This window comes from Anomaloglossus baeobatrachus, chromosome 9 (assembly GCF_048569485.1).
Source record: "Anomaloglossus baeobatrachus isolate aAnoBae1 chromosome 9, aAnoBae1.hap1, whole genome shotgun sequence".
In the NCBI taxonomy this organism is placed as follows: Eukaryota; Metazoa; Chordata; class Amphibia; order Anura; family Aromobatidae; genus Anomaloglossus; species Anomaloglossus baeobatrachus.
The window spans coordinates 838,385-845,595 of record NC_134361.1 but is presented as its reverse complement, the minus strand read 5'-3'; the positions used below and the strand labels follow the sequence as shown (position 1 = coordinate 845,595).

Below are 7,211 nucleotides of genomic sequence, written 5' to 3'. Positions count from 1 at the left end.
CTTATGGTAGCTCAGTGGCTTGCTCTCTTATGGTAGTGCAATAGGGTCAGGGCTGTGACCACCCCTGTGTAAGTGGCCGGCACACTATGGTTGGGTTTGTGGTGTAATGTATTTTGTGTAGCTGCCACCAGGTGGCAGTGTGGCTTAGGGATAGCAGTCCTGGCACCTGGGTGGGCAGTGTAGGAATTAACTGTATTGAATGTTGAACAGACCAGTATTGAAGTGCAGAAGATGAATGCTGTACGTTTTACTGAGAAAAGAAGTAACGTTCCATCGTTTGTAAAATCTACAACTGTGTACAGTTTATTGCGTCACTGTGAGAATAGACTGCGTGGAAGACATCCTTTTAGTAACGTGGCGTCCGGTAGCCAAGGGGTTACCACGCGGCTGCTACGTGGCCTGGTAACCCCTGAAAGCACTGTTTCCACCACTGCCGCAAGGCCCCAGGCACCCGTTACAGTAGCTCAGTGGCTTGCTCTCTTATGATAGCTCAGTGGCTTGCTCTCTTATGGTAGCTCAGTGGCTTTCTCTCTTATGGTAGCTCAATGGCTTGCTCTCTTATGGTAGCTCAGTGGCTTGCACTCTTATGGTAGCTCAGTGGCTTGCACTCTTATGGTAGCTCAGTGGCTTGCACTCTTATGGTAGCTCAGTGGCTTGCACTCTTATGGTAGCTCAGTGGCTTGCACTCTTATGGTAGCTCAGTGGCTTGCACTCTTATGGTAGCTCAGTGGCTTGCACTCTTATGGTAACTCAGTGGCTTGCTCTCTTATGGTGGCTCAGTGGCTTGCTCTCTTATGGTAGATCAGTGGCTTGCACTCTTATAGTAGCTCAGTGGCTTGCACTCTTATGGTGGCTCAGTGGCTTGCTCTCTTATGGTGGCTCAGTGGCTTGCTCTCTTATGGTAGATCAGTGGCTTGCACTCTTATGGTAGCTCAGTGGCTTGCACTCTTATGGTAGCTCAGTGGCTTGCACTCTTATGGTAGCTCAGTGGCTTGCACTCTTATGGTGGCTCAGTGGCTTGCTCTCTTATGGTGGCTCAGTGGCTTGCTCTCTTATGGTAGATCAGTGGCTTGCACTCTTATGGTAGCTCAGTGGCTTGCAGTCTTATGGTAGCTCAGTCGCTTGCACCCTTATGGTAGCTCAGTGGCTTGCTCTCTTATGGTAGCTCAGTCGCTTGCACCCTTATGGTAGCTCAGTGGCTTGCTCTCTTATGGTAGCTCAGTGGCTTGCTCTCTTGTGGTAGTTCAGTGGCTTGCTCTCTTATGGTAGCTCAGTGCCTTGCTCTCTTATGGTAGCTCAGTGGCTTGCTCTCTTATAATAGCTCAGTGGCTTGCTCTCTTATGGTAGCTCAGTGGCTTGCTCTCTTATGGTAGTGCAATAGGGTCAGGGCTGTGACCACCCCTGTGTAAGTGGCCGGCACACTATGGTTGGGTTTGTGGTGTAATGTATTTTGTGTAGCTGCCACCAGGTGGCAGTGTGGCTTAGGGATAGCAGTTCTGGCACCTGGGTGGGCAGTGTAGGAATTAACTGTATTGAATGTTGAACAGACCAGTATTGAAGTGCAGAAGATGAATGCTGTACGTTTTACTGAGAAAAGAAGTAACGTTCCATCGTTTGTAAAATCTACAACTGTGTACAGTTTATTGCGTCACTGTGAGAATAGACTGCGTGGAAGACATCCTTTTAGTAACGTGGCATCCGGTACGCAAGGGGTTACCACGCGGCTGCTACGTGGCCTGGTAACCCCTGAAAGCACTGTTTCCACCACTGCCGCAAGGCCCCAGGCACCCGTTACAGTAGCTCAGTGGCTTGCTCTCTTATGGTAGCTCAGTGGCTTGCTCTCTTATGGTAGCTCAGTGGCTTGCACTCTTATGGTAGCTCAGTGGCTTTCTCTCTGATGGTGGCACTGTATCTTGCTCTCTTATGGTAGCTCAGTGGTTGGCTCTCTTATGGTAGCTCAGTGGCTTGCTCTCTTATGGTAGCTCAGTGGCTTGCTCTCTTATGGCAGCTCAGTGGCTTGCTCTCTTATGGCAGCTCAGTGGATTGCTCTCTTATGGCAGCTCAGTGGCTTGCTCTCTTATGGCAGCTCAGTGGCTTGCACTCTTATGGCAGCTCAGTGGCTTGCTGTCTTATGGCAGCTCAGTGGCTTGCTCTCTTATGGCAGCTCAGTGGCTTTCTTTCTGATGGTGGCACTGTATCTTGCTCTCTTATGGTAGCTCAGTGGTTGGCTCTCTTATGGTAGCTCAGTGGCTTGCTCTCTTATGGTAGCTCAGTGGCTTGCTCTCTTATGGCAGCTCAGTGGCTTGCTCTCTTATGGCAGCTCAGTGGCTTGCTCTCTTATGGCAGCTCAGTGGCTTTCTCTCTGATGTTGGCACTGTATTTTGCTCTCTTATGGTAGCTCAGTGGTTGGCTATCTTATGGTAGCTCAGTGGCTTGCTCTCTTATGGTAGCTCAGTGGCTTGCTCTCTTATGGTAGTGCAATAGGGTCAGGGCTGTGACCACCCCTGTGTAAGTGGCCGGCACACTATGGTTGGGTTTGTGGTGTAATGTATTTTGTGTAGCTGCCACCAGGTGGCAGTGTGGCTTAGGGATAGCAGTCCTGGCACCTGGGTGGGCAGTGTAGGAATTAACTGTATTGAATGTTGAACAGACCAGTATTGAAGTGCAGAAGATGAATGCTGTACGTTTTACTGAGAAAAGAAGTAACGTTCCATCGTTTGTAAAATCTACAACTGTGTACAGTTTATTGCGTCACTGTGAGAATAGCCTGCGTGGAAGACATCCTTTTAGTAATGTGGCGACCGGTAGGCAAGGGGTTACCACGCGGCTGCTACGTGGCCTGGTAACCCCTGAAAGCACTGTTTCCACCACTGCCGCAAGGCCCCAGGCACCCGTTACAGTAGCTCAGTGGCTTGCACTCTTATGGTAGCTCAGTGGCTTGCACTCTTATGGTAGCTCAGTGGCTTGCACTCTTATGGTAGCTCAGTGGCTTGCACTCTTATGGTAGCTCAGTGGCTTGCACTCTTATGGTAGCTCAGTGGCTTGCACTCTTATGGTAGCTCAGTGGCTTGCACTCTTATGGTAACTCAGTGGCTTGCTCTCTTATGGTGGCTCAGTGGCTTGCTCTCTTATGGTACATCAGTGGCTTGCACTCTTATGGTAGCTCAGTGGCTTGCACTCTTATGGTGGCTCAGTGGCTTGCTCTCTTATGGTGGCTCAGTGGCTTGCTCTCTTATGGTAGATCAGTGGCTTGCACTCTTATGGTAGCTCAGTGGCTTGCTCTCTTATGGTAGCTCAGTGCCTTGCTCTCTTATGGTAGCTCAGTGGCTTGCTCTCTTATGATAGCTCAGTGGCTTGCTCTCTTATGGTAGCTCAGTGGCTTGCTCTCTTGTGGTAGCTCAGTGGCTTGCTCTCTTATGGTAGCTCAGTGCCTTGCTCTCTTATGGTAGCTCAGTGGCTTGCTCTCTTATGGTAGCTCAGTGGCTTGCTCTCTTATGGTAGCTCAGTGGCTTGCTCTCTTGTGGTAGCTCAGTGGCTTGCTCTCTTATGGTAGCTCAGTGCCTTGCTCTCTTATGGTAGCTCAGTGGCTTGCTCTCTTATGATAGCTCAGTGGCTTGCTCTCTTATGGTAGCTCAGTGGCTTGCTCTCTTGTGGTAGCTCAGTGGCTTGCTCTCTTATGGTAGCTCAGTGCCTTGCTCTCTTATGGTAGCTCAGTGGCTTGCTCTCTTATGGTAGCTCAGTGGCTTGCTCTCTTATGGTAGCTCAGTGGCTTGCTCTCTTATGGTAGCTCAGTGGCTTGCTCTCTTATGGTAGCACCCTTTCAATATCACACTTCAGTGCTCTCTTTGATGCCCATTATTGTGCCAGTTTTCTAATTTTGTAGCTGCTTTTAAGTGTATTTGTAGCGCCCCATGGGGCAGGTGTTTTAACCTAATCATCGCCGGGCCGGGGTGCAGATTGTTCTTCGTCGTCACGGGGTGGCCTGGTCCGGTTCCATTACGCTAAGGCATACAGGAAGGAGGATTGGAGGCTGGAGGTAGTAGTCGGGAGTTTAGTAAAGTCTATTAGGATCGTGACACCACCTGTGGTACGCAGCTAGGGATGGGGGCCGCGGCTGCAGGGTCTCTCGCCAAGGCAGATGTTAAATGCAACAGGGATGGTGTCACTCCCCACAGGCAGAGCGGGATTACCCCAGGAGAATGGTGTTGGTTTGGTGGTAGTCCCCGTTGGCGCCGCAACGCTGGGCGTGGGTTAAAGGTGAGGCAGAGGCAGGGGCTGCGGTTACAAATGTTTTTACTTACAAGTCTTTTAGACGCTGCGCGAGGGGCTGTTATCTGCTACAATGGGCTCCAGCCAATCCCATGAAGGTTTTTAGTGAAGTGTCCCTCTGTACATATCCGGTGTTGGTATATTCAACAGACAAGGACTTCTTTGTTTGTGTGAAGGAGGAATTTGTGCTGATCTAAAGCTGGTGTCACACACAGCGACAACGACAACGACGTCGCTGCTACGTCACCATTTTCTGTGACGTTGCAGCGACGTCCCGTCGCTGTCGCTGTGTGTGACATCCAGCAACGACCTGGCCCCTGCTGTGAGGTCGCCGGTCGTTGCTGAATGTCCAGCTTCATTTCTTGGTCGTCACTCTCCCGCTGTGGCGCACACATCGCTGTGTGTGACAGCGAGAGAGCGACGAAATGAAGCGAGCAGGGAGCAGGAGCCGGCGCCTGGCAGCTGCGGTAAGCTGTAACCAGGGTAAACATCAGGTAACCAAGGGAAGCCCTTTCCCTGGTTACCCGATATTTACCTTCGTTACCAGCCTCCGCCGCTCTTGCTGCCAGTGCCGGCTCCTGCTCTGTGCACATGTGGCTGCAGTACACATCGGGCAATTAACCCGATGTATACTGTAGCAAGGAAAGCAAGGAGCCAGCGCTAAGCAGTGTGCGCGGCTCCCTGCTCTCTGCAGTGTGACATGTAGCTGCAGCACACATCGGGTAATTAACCCGATGTGTACTGTACCTAGGAGAGCAAGGAGCCAGCGCTCAGTGTGCGCGGCTCCCTGCTCTCTGCACATGTAGCACAGCGACGTTATGATCGCTGCTGCTTCTGCTGTGTTTGACAGCTAAGCAGCGATCATAACAGCGACTTACAAGGTTGCTGTTACGTCACAGAAAATGGTGACGTAACAGCGACGTCGTTGTCGCTGTTGCTTAGTGTGAACCCAGCTTAACAGTAGATGGCGATGTTGTTTCCTTACTCACTGTAAAAAGTCTTTTGTTTTCTTCTTGGTTTCACTTTCTCTTTCTGATGCAATGCTGTATGACTGTGCTTATCATTACCTCATGTTCTCTCAGGAATAAAGAGTTCTCATGTAATCTGCTCTGTGAACTTTCTTCTGCAACTGGGAAGCTAGAAGCTGTGCTGTGCAACATCCGTAACCCGGGCCGAGCCTCCTGCTTCAAGCCACAGGCCCGCGAGGAAAGATGAGACACCAACTCCTGTGTCAGTGCTAGATGTTATCCCAAGCTGTGCCCAGGAAGGTTCTGTCTAAAGTGTGATGGTTGCGCCTACTTCTACCCCCTGTGGTTGTCCTAGGGACTGGGGAAGTCCCATGCTTCCTGATGGCTGGCTCCCCTGTCTGCCCTAGTCCAACCCCCTGTGAGTAAGCACCTGCTGTTTGTGTGTGTTTTGTGAAGGCACCGGCAGGTTAACCCCCTACTGACCTGGGATAGATATTACACATGAAAAGTGGTGTAATACCCTGTGCCTGAAGCTCAAGGGTGCCACATAAGCCCCCGGGGGCAGGGTCTTCTCCCCTCTGTACCAGTCTGTCTACTGTAACTTGTACATGTATTCTGTATGTAACCCCTTATGGAATCTATAAATAAATATTAATAATAATAAAAACACGCCACAGGGAAAACACATGGGGATGTACAGGCACCGGAAAGTACCAACACCAGGGTAACACTCCCACACAACAAAACACAGACCACAGCACCAGCAAGAAATTACGTCCGTCCACCTCCAAGCCCAGCTCCAGAATGATTCTAAATAACCGGCACCCCCTGCTGGAAGCAGAGGGTATATATCCAGACAGGAAGTGGACATCAGCAGGAACAGCTGAGCTGCCTAGCAGAGTCTGCTGCTGCAGCAACACGGAAAGTAACCCCTCGTGTGCCAGAAGAAACCAAACCCGTTTAAAGTGTGTGGCCTGAGCCTGTCAAAAAAGGGAGAGAAGACTGACAGGTTGTGACTCTTCACAGCCCACGAGGTGAGCCGTCCCTCTGATTATACCGTTCATTTATCTCCCTCTTGTCAGTCCTCTCTGCCAGTCTTTATAAGGGGATATAAAAAATTGTAAAATTTTTAAAAATGTGGAAAAAGGAGAAGCTATAACACTTTGAATCATTCCCTTATTCTCCTGTTAAAAAAATAAAAAAATACACCTATTAGTATCGCTGCGTCTATAAAAGAATTAAAAAAACAAAATACTAATATACAATTAATACAGTAACCACCATAAAGAGGCAACAAACTAAACTCCAGAATTGCAGTTTTTCAGTCACCACTTAAAGCGATCAGAACATCGTATGTGCCCCAAAATACTATCGATAAAGGCAGCAAGAAAAGATCCGTCACACAGCACCAAGGACGGAAAGATAATCTTATGTCATCTAACTACTGCAAGAGACCCTCCGCGAGGCTGCAATAATGTGACGTGTCCTACATCTGCTACCGTGCAGCAGTGCACTGCTCATACAAGGACAGCAGGAGGCAGCTTCAGCTCCAGCGGGTTCCATAGTGTAGTGGTTATCACGTCTGCTTTACACGCAGAAGGTCCTGGGTTCGAGCCCCAGTGGAACCACTTGCTTTTACATTTCTTTTACAACTGAATATATTTATCAACTTATTAATTATTATTATTACTGTTGTGGTGGTCTTTTTTGACACATATATCACTCATGTTTCCCTATTATGAGGCTGCAGTACATGAGACTGCTGCTCTAGGATGACGCTAAAGATAGCTGGAGGCGACATTGTGTGTGACATGACTGTGTGTGATGATAGTGCTAAACAGGAAAGTATGTGAGACCACTATGTGTTAGTGTGAAATAACTGTGTGTGACCGGACCCTGTGTGACAGGACTAAGGCCATGTGCGCACTTTGCGTTTTTTTCTGCGGTTTGCCTGCGTTTACAACTGCACTGTGT

The 7,211-nt window shown here is 49.4% G+C and overlaps 1 non-coding gene across 1 annotated transcript; it reads left to right on the top strand.

Annotated features, from left to right (window-relative positions):
- The first annotated feature begins 6,792 nt into the window (after positions 1–6,792).
- TRNAV-UAC (transfer RNA valine (anticodon UAC)) lies at positions 6,793–6,865 on the top strand. The gene has a single exon. It is a non-coding gene; the product is annotated as a tRNA-Val (tRNA).
- The last annotated feature ends 346 nt before the right edge of the window (positions 6,866–7,211 follow it).